At 37.6% G+C, this 25,924-nt stretch overlaps 1 pseudogene across 1 annotated transcript in view; it reads left to right on the forward strand.

Moving 5' to 3' along the window:
* The window catches only part of LOC309863920 (large ribosomal subunit protein uL22 pseudogene), a 63,824-nt pseudogene extending 39,024 nt beyond the window's left edge, over positions 1-24,800 (forward strand). Inside the window, exons 2-3 of the transcript in view lie at positions 22,908-23,032; positions 24,534-24,800. The product of the transcript in view is annotated as a large ribosomal subunit protein uL22 pseudogene (transcript). The remainder of the gene's footprint in view (positions 1-22,907; positions 23,033-24,533) is intronic.
* The last annotated feature ends 1,124 nt before the right edge of the window (positions 24,801-25,924 follow it).

Genomic DNA, 25,924 nt, shown 5'->3' on the forward strand with positions numbered 1-25,924 from the left:
GGGATTCTCTCCTATGTTGATAAGACTCAGAAAATTAAAACTACAAGTAGGCAGGGTAATGTCCAAAGGTGATATTGTAAAGGATGGTGAGAGTGCATTGGCTGAAAAACAGAGATGATGTAATGATCGCAGCAAACGTTGACAGAGGGAACAGAGGTGGAAAGCCGGTGGTCCGGCATTCCCAGCATGCTGTCTGGTGCTGGTGCTATGTTCTGCAACAGGAGTCACCCGATATGAAGAATATGGATTTGGGAAAAATGGTCTTATCAGACAACTTGATCTGATAAACCAAAGGGAGGTATAGTGAGAAACTCTCATTTTATATTACCAAAGTGATACGTTCATTATTAATTATTTTTTCTAGATATCTCTCTGAGTCATGCAAACAAACGCTTTCAGAACTAATTAACCTGGGATACAATGACTAGTCAATGTAAGTCTATAAAATTGGGAGTTAGGAGTAGAATACCACTTTACCCATTTTTTTTTAAAGTCTTTATTTGATTTGACAGAGAGAGCAAGAGAGTACAGGGGGGAGTGACCAAGGGAGAGGGAGAAGAAGGCCCCCTGCTAAGCTGGGAGCCCAATGTGGGGCTCCATCCTAGGACCTTGGGACCATGACCTGAGCCAAAGGGAGGTGACTGACTGAGCCACCCAAGCACCCCTGCTTTACCCATTCTTACCACAAGATTTGTATGAAGGTATGATCTCTATCTTGATAAGGGATGGTTGACAGTTATTGTTGCCTGTGAAATTGGCATACTTTGCCCATAGTTTCCAACTAAAGAATATTTGCTAATCTAAGGAATTTATGCTATATTATAGTTTCAAAATAAGTATTCTGCTTTTTGAATTTTTTTTACTCCAATTCTACCTTAGTATATTTTCTCCCTTTAAAGAACATAAAACACATACTGCTTTAATATTACATCTTAGTCTTGGTATTGAAATTTTAAAGTCAATAGTCTATTAGTTTAACAACCCTTTGTCCCAAGTATCTTAGAAAATATTGACGTGTAATTTGTAAGAGCTTTCTAAGGCTAACTGCAGGCTTTCCCCAGAAAAAGTTTGAGAAGTTGCTACAAAAGAAGAAACGTTTCCCCTCATTGATTAATGGACACCAATTCCATTATAAATATACATTCATGTTGACCTTTTAGTTTGTTTTCCAGAATACAAATTCAGTAGAGCCCCCATACTGTTGCACATTCTGTGAAGGTATTTTGGGGGCACTGAAACACAAGTGGGGACATCAATCTACCCACTTCCTTTCAGAGCCCCTGTATGAAGCCTTATTTGCGGCTCCTCTGTGGTACTAGAACAGAGCTTGTGCTAATCAGTTGGCCTGGGGTTTAAAGATTTCTTCATACTGGAGCTCTGTAAGCTTAAATAAAGAGCAGATTAGAGTCTTCGACAAATAAAATGACTAGTGAGTGGCTTATAAAGTCTTCCCCCTTTGACTTGAAAAACAAATATGCTTGCATTGTTAGACTGTGTGTACATTGATACAGGCTTACCTATTACAGCTGGTAAGCTAAGAAAACAAAAACAAAAATGAAACCCCAATTTATTTTTTCCATAGATAGAAAAGACCAATTTTCATTTGTGTGATTTGGAAGGATTGTCTTAAGTATGGTGCTGCCAATCAAAACACAAATTGGGAGATTGAATAACATAGCACTTTTTCATTTAGAAAGATATTTTCAGATTCCTTGTACTAAAATTTACTCTGTATGAACAGTGGCAGCATAATTATTGCTTCCATGTACTGACTTGCCAGAGTTAGACACTGTGCTATTGTCTTTATATTCTGTATATATTATCTATAATTCTCACAAGGAAGATTTTATTTTCCTGATTTTAATAAAGGAAACAGAACCTAGAGAAGTTAAGTATAAATTTCAGGTTCAAATTCTGATTTCCCACAAACTTATGGTAAAAACTTGAGAGGGTTTCTTAACCTCTTTGGGCCATAATTTCTTCATCTCTAAAATATAGAAAAAAGTATTATCTACTTGTAGATTCATTATAGAGATGAAATGAATTAGTTATATGAATAGACAGACATACATAAAGCCCTTAATACAGTGCTTGAGACATAACAAGCATTGTACACAACACTATAGTAGACTGTGTTATCTACTTCCTGAACATGTAAAACGTTTTCATTTTTAACCATTGCTTTGCACCTCAGATAACAGAGAATAAAATGAAACTACAAATTCTTGTTCTTAAGAAGCTTCCATCCTAATCGAGATGGACAGTTAATAAGGAATATAAGTAAAATCGTAGTATTGTTGTATGCGGAAGGTGCAAAAGAGTAAAACCAAACAGGGGAAGTTTTTTTTTTTTTTTTTAATTTTTAAATTTTTAAATATGGTGCTCAGGGGAAATCTCTCTGAGAAGAGAAGACCTGAACAAAGAATACACGTAAGGAGGTGAGGGATGGAGTCATATGGCCATCTGGGGGAAGAGCATTCCAGGATATGACATTGGCAAGTGCAAACAGTCTGGTGTGAAAGCACACGGGCTGATCGGAGGGAGAGCAAGGTTCCCAGGAGTGAGAGACTGCAGGAGATGAGAACGAGCAGGGAGAAGATCCAGTAGGGCCATGGATACCATTGTAGAAACATGGGTTCTTAATTTGAGTGCAATATCAGAGACTTTTGAACAGAAAAGTGAAATTATCTGCTCAATTTATACACGTTTTCCTGGAATCTCTGTGGCCACAGTCTTGAGAATTTATAGAAAGAAGCAGGGAATCCGGTTAGAATGCCCTTACTGGAATGTAGGCAAGATGGAATGGTGGTTTGGGCCAGATTAATAGCAGCAGAAGTAGTGAAAAGAGGTAGTACTCTGGATATATTTTGAATCAGAGTTGGTAGGATTTGGTGTTGGATGAGATAAAATGTAAGTGGTGTGTGTATGAGAAAGAAGAGTCAAGAGTGACTCCAAGGTTTTTGTCCTGAGCAACTGGAAGAAAGGAACTGCTTTTCATTAAGAAAGCTTGTCATTGGGCGCCTGGGTGGCTCAGTGGGTTAAGCCGCTGCCTTCGGCTCAGGTCATGATCTCGGAGTCCTGGGATCGAGTCCTGCATCGGGCTCTCTGCTCGGCAGAGGGCCTGCTTCCCTCTTTCTCTCTCTCTGCCTGCCTGTCTGTCTACTTGTGATCTCCCTCTGTCAAATAAATAAATAAAATCTTAAAAAAAAAAAAGAAAGCTTATCATAGGAGTTCTGGGGAGATGGACCAGTTAGGGAATTCAGTTGTGGTACTTTATGCTGGAAATGCTTATTAGACATGCATGCAGAAGCACTGAGTAGCCGTTTGAAGTGGAGAGGTGAGGGGCTGTTGGCCGGAGATTAAATTTGGAGCCATCAGCGTCAAAGCAGTATTCAAGAGCTTGGATGGAATTACCAAGGAGTGAGTGTAGAGAAAAAAATAGGCAAGGTTCAAGGATCAAGTGCTGGGTTACTCCATTATTAAGAAGTTGGTGAGCTGAGGAGAAACTCGCACAGAGACTGAAAGAAGTACCTGGTGAGTGAGGGGAAGTCAGGGAACTGTGGAGTTTTGGAAGCCATGACAAATGATCAAATATGTTAAATGCTGCTGATTGCTCAAATATGATGAGGATTGAAAATTGACTCTTGGATTTAGTAATGATAAAATCATGCAGACAACATGAATAAGAGTAAGAGGAATTTCCATGGAGTTGTGGAGTCAAAAACTTTATTAGAATAAAAATAGGGAGAGACAGAACACAAGTAGGCACAGGGACTTCTGTATTTGTGTTTACTGTAATGGAAAGGAGAAAACGTGGTCTGTAGTTGGCAGGGGAGGTGAAATCTAGGGACAGTTTTTGTTTTCATGGAAGAAATAATGCCATGCCCGTGTGGTGATAGAAGAGAAACACCAGAAACCTCCATAATGCAAGAGAGAGAAGAAACCAGACAGACCAATATTCTCAAGCAGGCAAGATCTGATGATGTTATTTGCAAAATAGAAGAATTAAGCTTAGCTAGGGACATGGGCAGTTAGCTCATAGTGATGAGAGACAAGGAAGAGAGAGAGAGGTAGGTAGAGTAGTAAAGCTTGAGTGAAACTCATCTGATTATTTCCTTTTCCTCAGGGAAAATAAGAAGAAAGTACAGGGAAAACAAGTGAGCAGAGAGAACTTGGCTTCCTGTGATGAAGACATCAATATTAATAAAAAGGCATTTTGAAATTAATCCCAATGGACCCAAGGCTAGATTGGAGCATCAGTGTTGAGGCAGGACAAAAATCTGACAGTCTTACCTGTAGATGTGAAGTTCGGTGTTTTCACCTGATGCTAGGCAGTGAGGGTGTGAAGGACCAAGGGTGTTAGGCTTCCTGTTAGCACTTGGGGGAATCCTTCTGGACCCTTCAGGTAAAAAGCTGGGGTAGGCCAGAGTATGATCTTCCTTTGAACGCGCAGGCCTGTCTGTGTGAGTCTTCCTCTTAGGCCCTGTTGGTGGAGGAATCTGTCTCTTAGCCTCTTGTGCCGTAATTCCTCAATAGTTGGTTTTAAAGGCAAAAGCTTTAGACCTGAATGAAACATAAAGGGATTTAAGCAGTGAAGTAATGCTACGATACTATTACTGAGTAGTCAGCCCAAGGGCTAATGAAGTATGCAGATCCAGGGAGCTTCTGTTTTGGATTAGTTTCTCCTTTGTACCTATTTGATCCGTCGCATGGGGTCAGTCCTTTTCCATTTCAGTTCGGTTGATTTCCATCATTTAAACATTATCTAAGCACGACAAAGGATTTTGAAAAGTTTGGGAAAATATCCATCATTGATGAGGGACTTCAGGTTATTCATTGAAAAAAAAAAGGCTTGATTTCATGAGGTAAAGCAGTATTCAATTAATTATTTACAAGTGACTATAAAATGATCAAACTGCTTTCTTATGCTGAGCCAGTGTCATAGTTTTATAGACAGAGATATTATATTGTATATTCATTTTATAAAACAGGAAAGCTTTTTGTAGTCTCCACTTGAGAGTAAAAATAACATCATTTGATTTTTAAAATAAGGGTTATCATTAGGTTCCCAGAGAAGCAGTAGTAATAATGATAGTTAGGAGTTGTTACATGGGTACTGTGTCCCAGATATATTATCATTTTTATTCTTTAAAATAATTCAGGGACATGGACACTCTTAATACTATTTTACAGGAGAAAACTTAAGATCAGACAGATGAATAAATTGCTCAAAGTAAAAAAAATAGAAATTATAGAGCAGGGACTTAACTCCAAGTCTATTTGCTTTCAAAGTCTGTGCTGATATGGTATTCTTTCAACTCTTCTACCTTGAACTACTCACTCTAGATGAATCAGCCAGGACGGCTTTATGAGTAATCAAGGTAGATGATTGCTTAAGCTCAAAAAATTAACTCTACCTCCTCTTAGTTCATCATTATAATTTCAGTCTTTTGGTTCATGATGTGTTAGTCTTTGAAAGTCCATTTATGTTTAAAATGCTATTACTTGCGGGTCATTCATTCAGCCATTATCAACGAACATCTTTATTACTAGTCAACTATGCAGCATTAATTACCAGAGAGTTTGACTGCTGAAGAGTAAAAATATTCACCCAGGGTAAGATCTGGAGGCTGGAGAGAATGCTGGAGGAACTGTGCCAAGAGGAAAGAAATATAAACTGATAGGGAGGTTGTAGGCCAGAAATTGATTGAGTTTCCTCCATCAGGTCACAGTAGAGAAATTTACAGCTTGAATGGTTCTTACAGATCAAGCACTTCAGTACTTTTATTTTGTAGATTACAAAGCCTAGCCCCAAGATCACCCAGCAGGAATGGAGGTAGAGGTAGGATTACAATCACACATCAGAGTTCTTCACATTAGAAGGCTGCCATACTAGGTTGTTGTCAAGTTATAGCCTTTGAATCTTAATGTGCTCACCCTCCTTCCCTCTGTTGGAGTCTGAGCCATGTACTTCTCTTTCCTCATTTACTTCAAGGTGTTGTGGACATAAAAAGCAGTGAGCTGCTCTTTAGTTCTGAATTCCTCCCACCTCTGTGTGTCCCCAAATCCAGGGCCATTAATATATAAATGTTACCCCAACAACTGTGCAAAAGACAATTACTGCCACACATACAGGTCTAGAACAAAGGATGCAAAACTAAATTGCCTGATCTTCCTTGAATCAGTTCCCACTGTCGGTATTAAGGATCCTGTCAGCAGTAAGAAAATGCACAAGCAGCAATTCCAGAAATGCTCAGAGGCAATGAACTCACCATCAGTCATCTCAAATTCATTGTCTTCCAATAAAAACTCAAAATCTTTGTTCTCAATTTCTCACAAGGTTTTGATTTTAGAGTATGAATGGAAAATGAATAGACAGCAGTAGGTGCTACTATCTAAATATATAGAAAAACTGCTTTTGCTTTAGAAGCTATTCAAGGAAGCCTATGAAATTTTTAACCAGGCAGTTTTAATCACCCATGTCCAAAAGAATTCCCCCAAACACTCTAAATTCCCACAGATAATTCTGTTAACTTCGAAACTTAATGTGTTGTTCAACTTCCACCAGACAAATAATAGAACTGACTCCTACAAGGAACCACCGTTCATCTAATCATTTCTAAATCCTTCTTCGTCTACTGTGGATATGAACCAACACAGAAATGAATAGATTTGAGATTATGTGGAATTTGAACCTACTGATGGGAATTTACCTATCAGTTAGTCAGTATCTGCCAGACAGATACTGCTTTGTTTCTTCCTTTGGTCCTCAACTTTGATTCCAGCTCAAGTCAGATTGACCAAGTTGATAAGAGAGTCTAGCATCTCATTGCCATTTTTATTATTTATTTATTTATTTTAAAAAAGATTTATTTATTTATTTATTTGCCAGAGAGCGAGCGAGCAAGAGCAAGCATAGGCAGACAGAGTGGAAGGCGGAGTCAGAGGGAGAAGCAGGCTCCCTGCGGAGAAAGGAGCCCGATGTGGGACTCGATCCCAGGACGCCGGTTCATGACCTGAGCCGAAGGCAGCTGCTTAACCAATTGAGCCACCCTGGCGTCCCACATTGCCATTTTGAATAGGTGGTTGATCTGCGCAGAGAAGGAAGGGTAAAGTGTGGATGTGGACTGCAAGGTTTAAAAATATACTTGTAACTTAAACTAATCTTACTATTGAAGACATTCTTAAGTGTTGAGAAGAGAGTAGAAAGTTTTCTTCTTTGTCTCTAGGGAAAAATTATGTTTTTTTACTAATGGTAGAAAGGGGTGTCTGTTTCTTCATGTGGCTGAGATAGTTATATAAGTGTAGTTCGAGTTGTGGCCATAAGCCCTGGTGTTTCTGTTCACAGTGATTTCCTATTTCCTAGAAAAGTATTTCTGTATGATGTGGTGACATCGCTTGTGACAGCTTGTGACATTGCTCTCAATGAACACTCTCCCACTCTATCTCCCTAGGGGTCATGCCTTTATGAAACCCCTCCCTTTGAGTATGTGATTGGTCCCTCATGACTTGCTTCTAATGAAAAGAATGTTGCAAAAGCGATGCCTGCCATACATGTGATTAGATTACAACAGGTTGTGACTTTAATCCTGCTGGCACTTTCTTGTGCTCTCACTTGGTTCGATGAAGCAAATTGCCATGTTGACCATGGGCAAAATAACAATGATGAAGGTCTTTGGCCAGGAGCTCACTTAAAAGTTAGGTCTTGGGACACCTGAGTGGCTCAATTGGTTAAGCGTTTGCCTTCAGCTCGGGTCATGATCCCAGGGTCCTGCTCTCTCAGTAAAGAGCCTGCTTCTCCCTCTTCCTTTGCTGCTTCTCTCTCTGTCAAATAAATAAAGTCTTAAAAAAAAAAAGGTCTCAGTCAAAGAAGATGAAAGAAACAAATCTTGCTAACAACCATGTGAGAGAGTGAGGAGGAAGGCTCTTCTCAGTTGAGCCTGAGATGGCTACAGCCTCATGGAAAAACTCAGAGCCAGACAACTCAGCTGTCACCCAGATTCTTGAATCATAGGATCTGTGAGGTAATAAACGTTGTTTTGAGCCACTACATTTTTGGGTTAATGTATTATCTAGAAATAGATAACTAAAGCACACGGTGATTAGGACATTCCTATAGTCATAGACTTATGAAAAATGTGGAAAGTACAATCTCTATCAAAACACATTTTTGTTCTTCAACAAATATTTATTGAGCACCTATTATGTGTAATGCAGTTTTGAATGGTGAGATGTACCAGTGGACACAGATGTAAATCCCTGCAGAGGCATGATCTATGTAATCCCAACTGATAACATCTGGTCATCAGTGTTTTTCTAGATAAATTAAATTTTTCACGATTAATTAACCAAACCTTTATTGGATGCTATTTTTAGGAAATCAGTGATAAACTTACTATATCACATGAGGAATAAAAATTAGCCTACAAAGCATAATAACACAAACATCATTACAAGCAAGAGGTCCTTCATCTGTTATGGCACTCTGTTAGGTGTTCCTGAGTTTTGTGACTAAATAAATGTCATTTCTGAAAGATTAAGTAAAGGAGGAAAAGTAGATTTAGGTTTAAAGAGGATGAATTCACTTTTGAATTTGTTTGATTTTGGGAGATACCTGGGTGGACATATCAAGAAGGAACTTAAGAGTGAGCTTTGGATTTGAGATAAACATTTGGAAGTCATCAGCATGTAAGTGGTAACTGAAACCACAGTATTTAGGGCTTGTCCAGGAAAATATATAGAGTATGAAGGAGCACACATATTTAAGGAGTGGGCATTCAGGACTATAAAGAAGTGTTGAATAGATAGGAGGATGAAGAGGAAGAGGTGTCGTTATAATATAACACTGGAGAAGGGGATTTCATGAATTGGGAAATACAGTGTTCAATCATATCAGAGACAATAAAATAAGGGCTGGAAGCTTCCTTTCATATAAGAACAAGAAGAGATTGATGGTCTTAACTGAGAGTATCTTCAATGGGGTGGTGAGGTGGAAATGAGTTGAAGGATAGACACGTATGAAAAAGGAATTTGTAAGATGAAGCTCAGAAAAGTTGGATGTAATAATTGTAGATTTTTCCATTAGATGGTGATGAAGAGGTGTTATATAGAATACATGATATATAATGTTATATAGAATATACATAAATATCATAATTTCATATAGTAAATTTCATGCCTTTTTGAAGTTTTGTCTTGTTTCTGAAAATTAAAATATAGTAATTTGGTGCTTATGTTGGAACATCATGGTGAAATTTAGGAGTGTTGTTTCAGCATATGAAGGGTGTGTAGGCTCTCTTCCATTTCCCTGGTTCAGTGCTTAATGAGGAGTGATAAGAAGAAGAAAGGAAGTCAACACTGTTGCCTACTCTTGGCTGTGAAAAGATGGTGATTAATGAAGATGCAGTTAGTGGAGATGCAGGTCTGAATGTGAGATGAGAAGGAGTAGAAGGAGGCTAGAAGTTGATGAAAGTCAAAGTTTGAAGGAAGGGAGGAACATCTGATATAACATCAAAAGTGGTGGGTTAAGATAAGACCCAAATGACACATAGAAAGAGAGATGCTTCTGAAACTGAAAGAAGTGCATAAGAATAGGTGTAAATATAGATAATTTGTAGGTGGAGGATGAGGAACTGAATGGGTTAATGTCTCATTCTCTTAATTTTCTTACTGAAATAGACAAAATTTACTCTGAGAAAATAATGAGCTCTTGGGTATCCTTAAGGGCTTAATGAGAATGCTAAAGTTTGGAAAAGCTGCCATCTAGACTACAGAAAGGGAAGAACTAAGAAGTAAACACCCTTTAATAATGTTTTGCCAGCTCTTGGTTTGGGTACTAGATGGAACTGGGTGCACTTTTCTCTATTGTTCCTACTAAATGCAGTTAAGAATCCTGGATATAATAATTTCTCTCTCATTGTCTCTCTCTGTCTCACTCTCTAATAAGGAAACTATGAATGCTGTAGAGAGGGCTGACTGGCTAGGATCTCATGATCTAAGGAACAATAGAATGGTGACTCTTCTAGGTTTTCTTTTCACCTCATAGACTCTAAACTTGGAGTTGGGGAAGCCCACAACCCAGAAATGTCAATGAAAGCAGACAAAAAAATTCCCCACAAAGCCTGTGATTTCTTGCCAAAGTACAAAATAAGTCATCCTAGCAAGATAGAAGACTTTTAGATAATAATTTCTCTACTTTAGCAAACACCACTTAAAAAATCTGTGGTCCCACTTGGCTACTGAGCAAAAGACAAGTAGAGAGCCTAGACTTCTGTTCTTGCTGGATTGTAATGGGTACCCTTGGTTTCCTCCAGAGTTGTCTTAGATGAGGCTGAAGGGGGCTGGGTCTTTCACTCCTGTGAGCTGGTAATGAGAATCAGTAAATTTGAAGACAGAACAATAGAATGATCCATTCTGAGCATCAGAAAGTTCAGAAAAAAAATGCACAGAACCTCAGGGATGTGGAGAGCTATAACTCTAAAGATTTAACATTTGTGTCCTTGGAGTCCTAAAGGGAGAAGATAATGAGTATGGGGCTTAAAAGTTATTTGAAGAAATAATGGCTAAAAATTTTTCATATTTGGCAATAAACTTACAGATTTAAGAAGGTGAGCAAATCTCAGACAGGATAAATCCAAAGAAATATAGGTAAGATACATCATAAAGTCCTGAAAGCTAAAGACATAGAAAATATCTTGAAGATGGTGAGAGAGAAATGATGTTATCAAACCTATAAGGGAAAAAGAATCTGAATGACAGTAGATTTCTCTTAAGAAATCATGGAGGCCAGAAGGAAGTAGTACACACGTACTGCAAGCCAAGTACTGTTAACCCAGGATTCTATGTTCATTGACAGGATCCTCAGGAATGTAGGGGAATGAAAATATTCTCAGATAAAGGGAAACAAAAAGAATCTTTTGTTCTACCCTTACCTACCCTGAAAGAATGGCTAAGGAAAGTTGGAAGGAAAGGAAATTATAAGAAAATGGAATCTTGGAACATTAGGAAGGAAGAAAGAATAATGAAAAGAGAAAAAATATGGGTAAATGTACTCAGCTTTCTTTCTCGAGTGTTCTAAATTTTGTTTGACAATTGAAGCAAAAATCATGCATCTCATATGATTCTGCAAATATGTAGAAGCACTATTTAAGCCAATTTTATTGGAAATGGGGGAGAGTAAAGGGGCTTAATGGGAGGTAAGCTGGCACTGGTAAAATGTTGGCCCCTGTAAGTAATGATGTTATGCTTATATAATAAAATGCACAGAGCAACCACTAAAAAATCTATACAGAGGGATATACTAAAAAACACTGTAAGTAAATCAGAACAGGATTCTGGAAAAGGTAAAAGTCACCCACAAGAAAAGAAGGAAAAAGAAAGGCCCAAAGACCTTTCTTTTGGGCCAATATACTAGAAAAGGAGATAGAACTTGGATACCTAAAAGATGTTTTGAATATTACCCCCCCACCGATGGCATTCATTGTGATTATGTTTCTGCATCTGATATTAATTTTGCATCTTTAGATTGTATTTATTGTTTAAATTTTTTTTCCAGTTGAAGGAAAAAAAGTTGCTAAATATGAGCCAAATTAAAGGGAGTATTTAGCTTGAGCTCACCCCCAAGATACACTTTTTGCAAATGAAATCTAAATGAAATACAGATTTTTGTAAATGAAAATGAAAATCAGTTGAATATTATGCTTAGGAGAGCCTTGGAGATAGGATTGCCAGATAAAATACAGATAACCCACTTAAATTTGAATTTTAGGTAAACAAAAAACAATTTTCATGTGTGTGTGTATAAAGTATATCTGAATACTGCATGGGACATACACAAAAATCTCCATTATTTATCTGAGATTCAAACTTAATTGGTAGTCTTATATTTTTATTTTCTAAATCTGGCAATCCAAGTTGAAATAAAAAGGGAAACTCTTAAAGACTCTCTTGAGCATCCATGTTCTTTCTCTTTCCTGTCCTTCTCACTTCTCTACTCACTCACTAGCTCACTAGTTTGGTGGAGCCTCACCTTTTAAAATAAGTCTAGTTGCTTTTTTCAGTCATGCTTTTCTAGCTCTGCAAAGAGAGAAACCATATCTCCTTCAACTCTCCTGCCTGAGGGAGAAAATGCTGCAGAAAGTGCAACTTTGGGAAGAAAACTGCAGGAGAAAGAACATGGAAAAAGATTGTGTAAAGTGAATTAAAACTGATTTCCCCAATACCACAATTCAACCCAGAAGGTGACAGAGAAAATTCACTCCATTGGACTCAGGTTTGTTTTGTTTTGTCAAAGTGAATCCAATTATGGCCAAAATTAATTTGGTAAAAACGCAAAATTTACCTAAAAAATTATTAGAATAAAAGGAGAGCATGCTCTCAAACAAACAAGTATTGATGTATTTCTCAGAGGCTTATACAAATAATACACACATCAAACAGCCTAGAGGCTTTAAAGTCTCCTTCTATTTTTTTCTAATTTTCAGTCTGTATTTTACAGCTGTTATAAAATGAGAAAATGTACCTGACCCTTGAGTAGAGTTTACTGCTCATAGAGAGTGATATGTCTGAAAAAAACCAATCTAAGTAACAAGAGGTGGTTATATCAGAACATTGACGGTGTAGCTTTATGATTCCGAATTTTATTTAGTTTTTTTGCTATATGTCTATATCCATACCCACAATTCAGTAAGGACTTTATATTTACAAAATGTTTCCAATTATATTTGTTATTCTTGTCAATGGAAGAGTAAGAAACATAGTTCTATGAAGTTGAATCACTCAGTTCATTAATACAGTTGTCTGGGAGTTTAGATATATATTTTTGGTATTAGAATTGTTTCTTTAAATAGCAAATATATTTACTTCAGTTTATAGTCCATTTAGCTGCTTCTAAGAGTTCTCCCCTCCTCTATAAAATTACCAAGCATATTTAGGTAACTCTCACCAGCTTTTAAATCTCTGAGGTATTCTTCAGGTATGAATTAATGATTAAAAAATGAAAAGAAGGAAAAATAAATAATGAATTATTGGGACAAATTTTAAAAAATAACTTTGACTTTAGTCTTTTTATCCTTCTTTAGTAAACCTGATTTCATCCCTCTAGATTGAAATAAGTACATCTAGAAGGTAGACAATTCTTAAGACTCAAAGAGAATTTGTGAAAAATTTCTACAAATTAATTTTAGTAGATAGAATGTAATTGATTTAGCAATGAAGGAGTAGTAGTAAAGAGGGGAAGTAAGCCTCTGTTCAAAACAGATTTTTAAAAATAAAATACCAGAGTGGTAGAGAATAACTCTTAGGACTAGTAATATATAGAAACCATCTGTACTTACAGACATATGACCCACTGTTCTACAATCAGTTGACATCCAATACCTAAGTACTAAGTAGTGTTTCCCTACTGGGTGTGTTCTTTAAAGCTAAGTGGACGATTATACATTCCTAGAAATTCAGGGGGAAAGTCATTTCTCGAAAGAGGGTGTGAAGGTGGCTATCTTGTCCATCAGCACCTCTCACTGGTGGGGTGATGTCACTAATAACAGTGTAGTACAATAAGGAATAGTGAGCAGAGAAACTAGGGAATTAGTAGATTTGTCAAAAATATGCCTTTTAATTCTATATTTTTTGTGAACAGGAATAGATTTTCTACTGAGAAATTTTAGATTCCATAACTGAATAACAGAAGACCTTTATCTTTTTGTGCAAGGTGAGAGAGAAATCTATATCACTGTGTCTTACCAAAGAGGCAGAGGAAAAGCAATTGTGTTTCTGTAAAAGACAGCAGGGGAGTTTAGAAAATTTTGGTTAATAGTTTAACCTATTATTACAGAAATGGAGAAAATAATACACATTAAAAGATGGATTTTTGGGGCACCTGGGTGGCTCAGTGGGTTAAGCCTCTGCCTTCGGCTCAGGTCATGATCCCAGGGTCCTGGGATCGAGCCCTGAATCGGGCTCTCTGCTCAGCGGGGAGCCTGCTTCCTCCTCTCTCTCTGTCTGCCTCTCTGCCTACTTGAGATCTCTTCTGTCAAATAAATAAATAAAATCTTTAAAAAAAAAAGATGGATTTTTGATTTTCTGTATTCGCTATCAACCAGGCACTTACTTTTAATTACACATCGTTTTCTTAAAAAAAAACAAAAAACAAATATAAAAAACAAAAAAACAACAAAAAACCAAAAAAACCCCCAAACAAAACCTTTTCTTCTCCCTTCTTTCCTTCTGTTCTCTTCTCTCTCTCTGTTTTTTTTGAAGGTGGAGGTGAGAGAGACATTGAGACAGTTGTCAAGATTAAATGGACAAGAGATAGATATAAACTTCTTTTTCTCTATTTTATTTGACAGAAAAGAATAAAAGGTAGTAAAGGAAGGTAATAATTATTGACCCTCAGTATTAACTTTGTTCTCTTGGGTAAGCACATAATTAGGTTGTTCTTTAAAATGCATATTATGTAGCTGGCAGCAGACTCTGGTTTAGATCTGATAACTCCTTATGCAGGCAGCTTTTAAAATGCACATGATGTTCCAAAGGAACTTTTCTGGTCTATTGGGTAAATATGTATTAAAGTAATTTTTAAAATACTTATGTACTCAATAGGCTGGAAGTGGTCGATGGTTTAATGAATAGTCATGCATTTTTAAACATGTATTATTATTTATGCACTGACCCAAGTGAGGAAGTCTTTTAAAAATGGCATATTCCTGATGACTGTGTAATTTTGTAGCAAAACCTTAAAAGTATTTCAGGAGAACAGAAGCCAATTTAAAAATTACATTGTCTCATCATGCCTTCACCTTCTTTTTCCTGGCCGCTCTTCCTCTTCTGCGATGGATTATAATAGGCTCATTTATGGCCTCCTTGCTGGCCGAATTTCATTTTCATAGATTAAAGCTGATTTACATTTCAATTGCAATTCCAGGGTTGAATTTATTCTACATTGACTCATTGTACTTGGCACGTAGTAGGCCCTCAGTCAGTATTGATGGAATGAGTTGTTTTGATCATTTTGTGTCATTCTTGCGAGCCAATGTAAGTCTTGTGCCTACTGCATGCTAAGCGCTGGATTGCCTATCGATCAGTTTAACACAAAGGTAAGACACCTACAGGTGGCAAATAGATGGAAGCCTGATGTCTAGCATCATCACTTATGGGCTGCCGCTCTGACAAAGTAGCTCCCCCTCTCTGCAACTCCACCACAGAAGAGTAGCAATGGCTCCAGTCAGCAGATTATTTTATGGGGATCAATTGGAACTTCATGTGAAAGATGCCAAGCACAGTACCAGATACCCACTGAGCTCTCAGTCAATGCCTTTTCTCTCTTGACTGGTTTTCCTATCCAGGAACATGAGAAATAATTCATTTCTTTTTTTTTTTTTTTTTTTTTAAAGTTTGCATGACATCTTTACAAAAGTATAAAAGAAATACACCAGTAGGATAAAATGAAGGCATATTATAACAATCTTATAGTAGGAAATACTTTGTTTTTTTTTTTTTTTTAACTTTTTATTTTTTATAAACATATATTTTTATCCCCAGGGGTACAGGTCTGTGAATCACCAGGTTTACACACTTCACAGCACTCACCAAAGCACATACCCTCCCCAATGTCCATAATCCCACCCCCTTCTCCCAAACCCCCTCCCCCCAGCAACCCTCAGTTTGTTTTGTGAGATTAAGAGTCACTTATGGTTTGTCTCCCTCCCAATCCCATCTTGTTTCATTTATTCTTCTCCTACCCACTTAAGCCTCCATGTTGCATCACCACTTCCTCATATCAGGGAGATCATATGATAGTTGTCTTTCTCTGCTTGACTTATTTCGCTAAGCATGATACGCTCTAGTTCCATCCATGTTGTCGCAAATGGCAAGATTTCATTTCTTTTGATGGCTGCATAGTATTCCATTGTGTATATATACCACATCTTCTTGATCCAATAATTCATTTCTAAACAGTAGAGCCTTCCAAACCATATAGGGTCCTCATCACTGGATTAAGAAGAATTTTTTTTTAAAGATTTTATTTATTTGACAGAGAGAGAGAGAGATCACAAGTAGGCAGAGAGGCAGGCAGAGAGAGAGAAGGAAGGAAGAGGCTCCCCGCGGAGCAGAGAGCCCAACGTGGGGCTCGATCCCAGGACCCTGGGATCATGACCTGAGCTGAAGGCAGAGGCTTTAACCCACTGAGCCACCCAGGCGCCCCAAGAAGAATATTTTTAATAACCATAACAAGCATCATTCTCTGGTGTCAGGAACACATTCAGAAATTCTCAACGTTCCATTTTCAGGGGGGGGCCTCCTGTGGGCACAGACCTCTTTGTATCAGTACTTAGCTGGGGATCCTCAAACCCCGTATGTTCATCTTTGCCCTGCCTCCTGAGGGGCTATCCCCAGTGTTTGGGTGCTTTCATTCCCATGCTCACAATCCGGCAAGAGTAGAGGAAACAGTCCTCAAGGTCTCTTCTGAATTTCAGAAAGTTCTACAAAAAAACCCCTCCCAAAAGTCAGATTTTCTAAGAGCAAACAGAGGTAATGGTATCTACTTCAGCACAACACGGTAAATGGGGCCTTGAGAATAAGCATTATTAACATGCTCACTGAGCTGCCTCAAATCCTATTTGGAGGGAGGCATGGTATAAATAAATAAACATGCTTCCTGGATCTTTACAGTCTGAGGTTTAGTGAGCCACTTCAATCTTGGAAAGGCATTAAAATCACTGGAACGTAATTGGATTTGTTTTGCTATTAGGTGCAGCTCTCTAACTTTCCCCCTGTACGCCACATTCACGAACAGGAGAATCTCAACTTGATGGAAATGCTATCAATGATGTGACTCCTGGGATCCCCTGAAGGGCAGAGAAGGGGAATCAGGGGATGCAAACTCTTCTGTTCTCTCACATTCTCCTGTGTTTTTTTCAGCAGATGCTGGGTCAGTGGGCAGTGCTCACCACTATTGTGCTGGCTTCATCAGTAGGTAGTTTATTCTTTACGGTACCCATGGTCTTGGATCAGCAGGCTTTGACTTGTTAAATGACCTAATTTGAAATGGAAATTGTATATTACTTACTTTTCATTTATTGGAAGAAGATTATTTTAATTATTTAATCTGAAAGAAAATATATTTACTCTGTTACGCTGTTCTAAAAGTATGTTGTAAATTGTTATACATGGCGGTTTAAAAAAGAAATTATTATTTTTTAAGCTACCAGTGGTAGAAAGCAGTTCTCTTTTCCCAGCAAAAATGGAAAGACAGAGGGGAGTTGGAAATCTTTCCAAGCGATCATATGAAAGAAAAATCAGAAATATCTTGAGAAAGTTGATGTTATATTGGAGGGATCCTTTTACTTAATTTAAAAATTTTTAAATTTATTTTTAAGATCTTACTTATTTGTCAGAGAGAGAGAGGGAGAGAGAGAGAGCACGTGTGAACGTACAAGCAGAGGGAGTGGCAGACAGAGAGAGAAGCAAGCTCCCAACCAAGAAAGGAGCCCCTATGTGGGACTCGATCCCAGAACCCTGGGATCCTGACCTGAGCCATAGGCAGATGCTTAACCCACTAAGCCACCCAGGCATTCCTGGAGGGATCCTTTTAGAGACAAACTTGGGTCCCATCAAAACTTTGCAGTACATATAAACCTTGGGACAAAGAGAGAAACCAAAATGAATTCAGGGAAGAAAGAATTCAGAGACCCAAGAGGGAAATTATAGTTTTGAGGTCAGCTTTGAGTGGATTTATAGGGAAAGGGTGATTATAAGTTTAGAAGGAACCCTCTCAAGTTCAAGCTCTGGTTCTGCAAATGAAGGAGCACAATTTAATTAGTGGAAATATAGTTCAGTCTGGGGATAGCCAGGAGGACACAGACTGCCCTGTTTGTTGATAGAATAGCTTCTCTCTTTCAGAATAGCTGAAAGAACAGATATCAGATAGGTTCGGTGAAGAATGCATCACTGCAGCCACAGACACCGACGGACCAGAAACTTTTGTCAGTGTAACTTCTGAGCCTCTTGCTTCAGGATAAGAAAGAGGCTTTTTACAGAGTGTTCACTGAAGGGTATGAGTTGCATTGGTAAGTTGGATTTAACATGCAAAGCATGAATTGTTTAAAAATGGAGCCATGTAAAAGGGACCTAAGGAAGGTAGAGAAAAGATTGTTTTACAAGAAAGGCAGGTGCATGCCAGAGGCAAGGATATTATATGATAAGCAGGGCTGACCTAGATGCACTCAAAATCTATAATCTCTGATAAGAACGGTGGTTCTGGAATCAAGACCAAGAGGTCGCAGATGGGGCTAGGAGACCAAGATTCTTATGATAAATGTGAACAAAATAGCAAAAATATGGAGACATGTGTCCGTTAGTGGAATACTGATAGGCATACTTCAACACCACTTGCAGTCTTCAGGGAAAAGCAAAGACTGAATGCACAGCTGGTTAAGAATAAAGCATACCTTGAATACTCTGCTTTGACAGTACTAGAACGAGAATCTTTTCTGCCCTTTATATTCGTTCAGATCACCTTATTCATTAGGCGATGCTTTTGCTCTTGGTTCCTGCCTGGCTCTAAGAGGGTCTGGTTACCGTCTTAGATTTGATTGACTCCCTCCCTTCTAATTAATTAATTAATTAGAATGAATCAATTCTAATTGATTGACTCCCTCCCTTCTAATTAATATAATATTACCAAACCAAAATCAACAACTTCTTACCACTTAAATAAGAGACTACCTTTTTAGCCAAAGGAAGATGTTGTATCAACAGGAATACTGTCTTTACGTGGGTTCTGTAGGCTGCCAGGTATGACCGAACTATTCTTCCCTCTCCTTGCTACAGGCCTCAGACCACAAAGATGCTTCAAGATAGGAAAATAAGAAGCTTGGCTTGTTGGGAAAGAGACTTTCCAAATCCTTGTCCTTAGCTCAAGCTTTCCAAAGTTTTATTTCTATAGTATTTATAGTTTCTTAAGAAATAGCTTCTGGCCCACTTCCTCTTCGGTGAGTCTGAGAATGTAAAACAGAGTTTTCTCTATTTACTAGGAGAAAAGGGGACTGGGTAGTAAAGTCAACTATTAAGTTGGGACCCTGGGGTTGATGGTAGTTCCTGCCCCCTTCAGTGGTATTCTGTTGCATAAACCATCCAAAACCAAGGGAGGTCTAAGGCAGTAATCTTTTTTTTTTTTAGATGTAAAAATTTTTTTATAAACATATAATGTATTTTTTTATTATTTTTATTTTTATTTTTATTTTTTTAATTTTTTATTTTTTATAAACATATATTTTTATCCCCAGGGGTACAGGTCTGTGAATCGCCAGGTTTATACACTTCGCAGCACTCACCATAGCACATACCCTCCCCAATGTCCATAACCCCACCACCCTCTCCCAACCCTCCTCCCCTCAGCAACCCTCAGTTTGTTTTGTGAGATTAAGAGTCACTTATGGTTTGTCTCCCTCCCAATTAGGGCAGTAATCTTTGTTCTTTATCTTTGCATCCGTCCTTTATTATCACTTAGGGCTGTGCCACCATAATAGAAGAAAAAGAACAAGGTGAGTATGCTATCTTGTGGATCCTAAGAGGTTATAGGTATTTTAGTGAATGGATTTACTAAGATCAAAAGTCATAGAACATGGGAGTGAGTGGTAAAAAGGCAGTTACAGGGCTAGAACTTTGAAAAGAGTGAGCAGAATAGAAATACAGAGAAGGTGTAACAAAGTATTCCCCCACTTTATTTATTTATTTATTTATTTAAATTGAAAGGTGTGAGACCCTTCATGTATTTGTGAACAGAGTAGTCAGTACACAGGGTATGTATAAAGGTATTAGTGTGAAAGGGGAAAAGTGTCCTGACTGGTAGTCATTAGCACTGTGATAATGAGAAATGTACTACTCGTACATAGTTTCATTTTTAATTTTTATAATAAAACTGGCTGTTAGTTTAGGTCAGGAGTTTTCCCCAAGTGGTAAACATCAGAATCCCCTGGGGGCTTCTTTCAAAGTACTCTGAGGGTTGAGGTTGGTACATGTATGTAATTACAAAGCTTCCTGGATGATTTGGATATATAGTTTCTGTGACTTAAAAGTCAAAACACAGCTTATCTGAGTCCCTTCTAAAACTTAAGTCAAGGGGTCAACTGGTGAGATTTCATTTGAGGTTTGATTGGGGAAGGATTTGCTTCCAAGCTCACACGGTATTGGTAATGTTCAATATTTAGTGGTTATTGGCTTGGGGGCCTCAGTTTCTTGTTGACTGTTGATAAGGAGCTACCCTCAGTTTCTTGGCATGTAGGTCTACCCTGCATGATTTCTTAGTTCCTTAGAACTGTTAAGGAAGGGGGGAGTCTCCTCACAAGATGGGCATTACAATATTATGTAATATAGTTGTACGCTTGTAAACAAATATACCCCATTGCCTTTGATGTATTCACTTGGTTAGACATAATCACAGATTCCACTTACCTTAAGGTATAAATACCAGAAGGTAGAAATCATGGGTACTACGTTAGACTAGTCTTTCCACCACACTGGTTATCTAAAATCTTGTGAATGCCTTCAATTTTAATTGCTATAAATGAGTGAGGGGTTTTGTTTTGTTTTGTTTTGTTTTCACTTTCTCATTCAACAAGTACTTCGTGTGTCAGGCACTGTCCCTTGGATACAACGCTTGCCTTCAGTCACAGATACATGGAAAATTACAATAAAATATGATGAGAAGAAACTAAGAATCAGGGGGAGAGCCTATGTATACATGCCTGATGTTGACAGGGGTAGGTTTTTATCATTAAATTTGGGTAAGACTCTGAGAGAGATTATTAAAGGGATAATTTGGGGCACTATGAGTGGAAAATGGCATTTACTAAAAACCGTCAAAAGATTAGTGGGGCCAAGTTAGGCCCTCATTTATTTTTTTCATGGAAAAAGTTATCAGGATAATATGGTAAGTTTAGAATATTTGGCCGAGAATGTTTGGAAAGTTCTTACTATGCTGATTTGGAAATAGTTTAGAAATGTGGACTGGAACCTTGTACAACTCAAGAGATTAACTGCTATTAGAAGAAATATACTCAAAAGAAATAATCAGCGCTGTTCAACCAATTAACCCATGTCACTGTCTGGAGGACAATCCGTGTGGTCAGTGCCCTGAGCTCCATCTGAGTTTTGCTCCTCTTGAGCACTTTGATGAGTGATGTGAGTGAATATAGAGCTGGCCCAGAAGCAGAGAGGAACAGTGACTTGTGATCTCTCTCTCTCTGTCAAATAAAATAAAATAAAATCTTAAAAAAAATAAAATAACCCATAAAGAATCAAAGCACTTTTAAGAAATTTGAAAAAAAAATAATAGAAGTAACTTTTATGCAATAAGGAAGACTGTGTAAATTATAGCAAAACTTCTGACATTTAGAAATTTTACAAAATTAGAAAACTTTACAGACTACAAAATTGTCACATTTAGAGTTAAAAGGCAATCCAGAAATCATCTCCAATAGTTATATTGATTGATGAAGTAAGAACTTTATGATGCAGCTTCCTTGTCTCCCAGTGTATTGGAAACAAGTCACGACAAACTACTTTGACTAGGCCTGAGCAACTCACTACTTTTTGCCTTATAAATGAAAAACTAATTGGAATAAATCCTAATTTCCTCCAAATAAGTCTTTATTCAAGTATCTAGCATTTACATAAAAGCTAACTAGATCATTTTGTCATTATCTAAAGATTTTTGGGGGTGCATATGGGGTATTGTCTCCTATTTCTGCTATTTGAAGACAATAGAATGAGAAATGTGAATGAGAAAGCTTAACATTGTAAAGATGTTAATTCTTCCCTACCTAATCTATAAGCATATTGAAACTCTATTAGAAATTCCAATGTGATATTTTTGAGAATTGAACAAAGTAATACTAAAATTCATGGAGAGCTAAATATCAGTCAATAGGCAATACCCTTCATACCCACAAAAGTAAAGAGAGGACTTACCTGACCAAATAATAAGGTATTATTTTACCAGATAGATAGATCGTGTATGTGTTTGTGTGTGTGTGTATGTGTATACACGTATATATCAAATACTTATATATATATATATTTACATATACAGTAGAGGTGGATTCATAACTAATAGAAAAATGATTATTTAACAAATGCTATTGGGAAATAGACTTCATCCTTGCATCCTTGCATCATTAATGTCAAAGTTGACTAAAAACCTATATGTAAAAGGAAATGTTATATAACCAATAGAACAAAATTCAGGATATCATTATGACCTTGAGTCTAGGAGAGATTTTTAAATTTTAAATTATTATTCTTTATTTATTTTTTGGTGGGAGAGATTATTTTTTTAAATAAGAAACAAATGGATTAATCACAAATAGAGGAAGAGTAATAGGTTTGATTACAGTAACATTAAAGATTTCTTCTGTTTAACAATAGGTATTGAATATAAACATTAAGAAACAATTGAAGAATATATTTTTAAAGTATGTGAATGAAAAAGGATTAATAGCTTAAAGTATAAAGAACCTGCAAATCAAGAAGAAAGTATCAGGCAACACAAGATAAAAGTTCACAAAGAGTTTGAGTGGATAATTTCCAGGACGAGAATGTCACTGGTTAATATTATAATAGATGTATACTACAATACCATTTTGGTACGTTTCATACTCAAGTTCAGGTGCTTAGAGTGTGGAAAAGAATCAGATGGGATATTGTGGCTGTGGAGATGAAAGCAATGAAGACATTAAAAAAGGCATTAATTGATTATTAAAATTACCTGACACAAATTGGTATTTTATGAATCTGAGGCCAGAGAGAACAATGCAAAAACTCTCATAAGGCCTGCTCTCTACAAGAATTTCGTAGATCCTAGATCCTACACCCTCATTTTATAAAGGATTTCTTGTTCTTTTCCACAGTCTCCATGACCATGCGAGAGTACCCATGGTTTCAAAGCTCACAGCTGTTTCCAATCAAGGAAACGGAAGACTCACATCCTAACGATGATATCGGTGCACTTGATCTCGATGAAAATAGATGGAAGGTTTAGAAAATCTCCTTATTCGCTTACCTAAGGACAAGGGATAAAATTCGGAAGGGACAATGATAATCAGACCCACAATATAATAACTAGACTGAATCCAGGAATTTCTATAAGCTGATATAAAATCAAACCTAAATGCTTGAGGTAAGGTAGGTGCAGATGGAAGAGTTTAGGAGGTGAAACAAAGATGGTGAAAATCAAGGAAGGGACAAGGAGGCACAGGGGATAGTTGGAAGACTTGAAAGTCGAGGGAAATACCTGTGGAGGTCAAAGCAGGTTGAGTTGGGGATGGAAGGGAGAAGCATTATTAAAAATACATAACCTACAAATCTAAATTATCTTTTGTAAACCGAAACTCAAGTCGATTTGAGCGGGGCTTCTTTTTTTCCTAGCTGGCTGGTTGATTTTGGAAGCTCCAATAAAATACTTATTTTAAGAAATCTGTTTTTAACCCTTGTAACCTCTAAACAGAGGGTAGCCTATTATTAGGGTCACTGCCTCCACTTGATGAAGGTTTTCTCCTTGACCAAACATTTGGCAGGTTCCTGTGAGCATTCCTTCTTTCCTTCCTTCCTTAGACTAGACCTCATCCTTGGGCCCTCCCTTCGCTCTGCTGAATCCACTTTTAGGATGAATCCTATTAAGTCAGTTTAGTGAGAACCTGCCCTCCCTTGATCCCTGGTTATCCTGGCCTGCCTTCATCAATTATCCCATTAGGTCAGTTTAGTAAGAGTCTACCTACTCTCCATGTCTCCCCTTAGTCATTTTCTATCGACTGACACCCCCATTGGTCGTAAATCTTCAGCTGTTTTGGTGTATTCAGAATTAAGCCTGATGTCTCTCCTCAACTATAAGAATCTTGAGATCTATCACAATAGTGTTGAATAAAATCTTCCTTTCCATTTTAACAAGGGTCAGAGCAATTTTTTCTTAATAACCTAAAACGAGAAGCTTTAACGATAAATAGTGCTCTTGGGAGGTGAAGGAAGAATGGCTTGGGAATGTAAGGGGTAAGGTTATCCTGCTTACTGTATGCTGGAGATCTAACAAACTCCAGGGAAATGCCCCTCTTTAAGGAGCATTAATCCTCAGTATTGAGACATATATGCTACAACTAGAAGGAAATGTAAATCACATCAAACATAGGTTTAATTGTATCCCTTCTGACCTGTGGAGGAAGACATATGGGCCCAATGATTGGTGATGGAAAGCATTGTTTCCTAATTCCTTGTGCATCAGATTCATATGCTGTCAGAGGTTAGTCTCCGATCACTGTGACTTTGTCTCCATATGGACAGTGGATGGTAGCCCCTTAGAAGGAAGCAGCTTTTGAGGAAGTTAGGAAGAAGATCGCCACTTCGGTAATCTCTGGAGGCATTCTTTAACTTTTCGTGTAGTGCTGTGGCGTGTTGGCAGGGAGTCTGAAAACAGAGATGACAGCGAAATTTTCTGCCTCTTATCATCATCATCATCTCTGTTTCAGAATATTTTGCCTCTCTAGGAGTTCCTTATTTTGAGCTCTACCAGTGGAGCAAACGGATTTGGCTCTCCACAAAAGCTGTGTACCTTCTGGCCAGATGTAAGCACCTCTCTGTCTTGCCCTCCTCCTGGAGGTGAAGAGGAAGGTGAGCACTTCTGCCTACTGAGTCTGGTTTATGTGATTGATGCTGAGACTTCCAATTCTGAGGACAAACGATCCATTAGTGGAAATGGGCACACAGGAAACCTCTGTGCCGATAAGTTAAGTGCCCATCACTGTACTCAGTGAACAGTCTGCTGATCTCAATTGTAGGCAATTAACAGTGATTAGCAAGTGCGTGCTTGGTGGGTGGCACAATGAGATTCTTCTTACTGATGAGACAAACTCACAAACAACCCAGAGAGATATTGCCATGAAAATGCAACAGAAAAGCTCAATCACTGTGCAAGGGGGTCTGACCAATGGAGGGCTCTTGTGAGTGTTTTAATTTCTCCTCTTAAACCTCTCATTAACTCTCAGACAATCCAGTAATATACGGGGAGGGCCGGATATTCATTTAGAATCATACCCTTTATGCATCCTGAGTTAGAGAAATTAGAACGAGAAGAAAATAAATCCCCACAAAATTGTGCAACTGTGGGGAGCACAGCTATTTCTTACTTATCTTGGTATTTTCTTCCAAACTAGCACACTGCCGTGCACCTGGGGGAGCCCAGCAAATGTTGGTGAAAGTGAATTGAGATCAGGTCTTCTTGTCCTAGTGACTTATAACCGAGTTTGCCTTTTCTTGATTCTTCCATTATTTTGGTTTTTTCCTTTTTAAATTAGTTTTTTGCTACCCTTTCTTTCTTTTTTCTTTTTTTAACCATTAAGACTACTTTTGCAATGTGTTTTTGTATTAGGTATATATTTGAGAGATTTGTGAAGTAGAAATTAAATATAAATTTTTATTTTCCTATTGACTTTTATTATAATTTCATAGCAGTAGTCTCATCAGTATTTGGGCTCAAAAGCATGGTGAAAAACAACAAATGTCCATTTCAAATAACTTTCTGCTATTGGCAATATGTAATCAGTGGGCAATTTTTCTCCCATATAGCAGGAAAATAATCAAGTAGACAATTAATTTACATGTTCTTTAAGCACCCACATACTGAATCACATTATACAATTTCCATTTCCTTGGGAGTTCTCACTGACTTTATGAGACTTGCATGTGTAACTAACCACATGAGCTATACCAGATAGTCCGAGAAATTCACTAATTGGAGGAAACTCAAAGAGATACTGTTTTTAAAAATGCAGTCTATGTTATTCCACTATGAAGTGCAGAATGCTCTATGAAGGCAAAGTCCCTGCAGGTTTACCATAAAATTCCCAGTGCCTAGCACAGTACTTAGCATGTAGTAGAA

This window comes from Mustela nivalis (genome assembly GCF_964662115.1).
Source record: "Mustela nivalis genome assembly, chromosome: 4".
NCBI lineage: Eukaryota > Metazoa > Chordata > Mammalia > Carnivora > Mustelidae > Mustela > Mustela nivalis.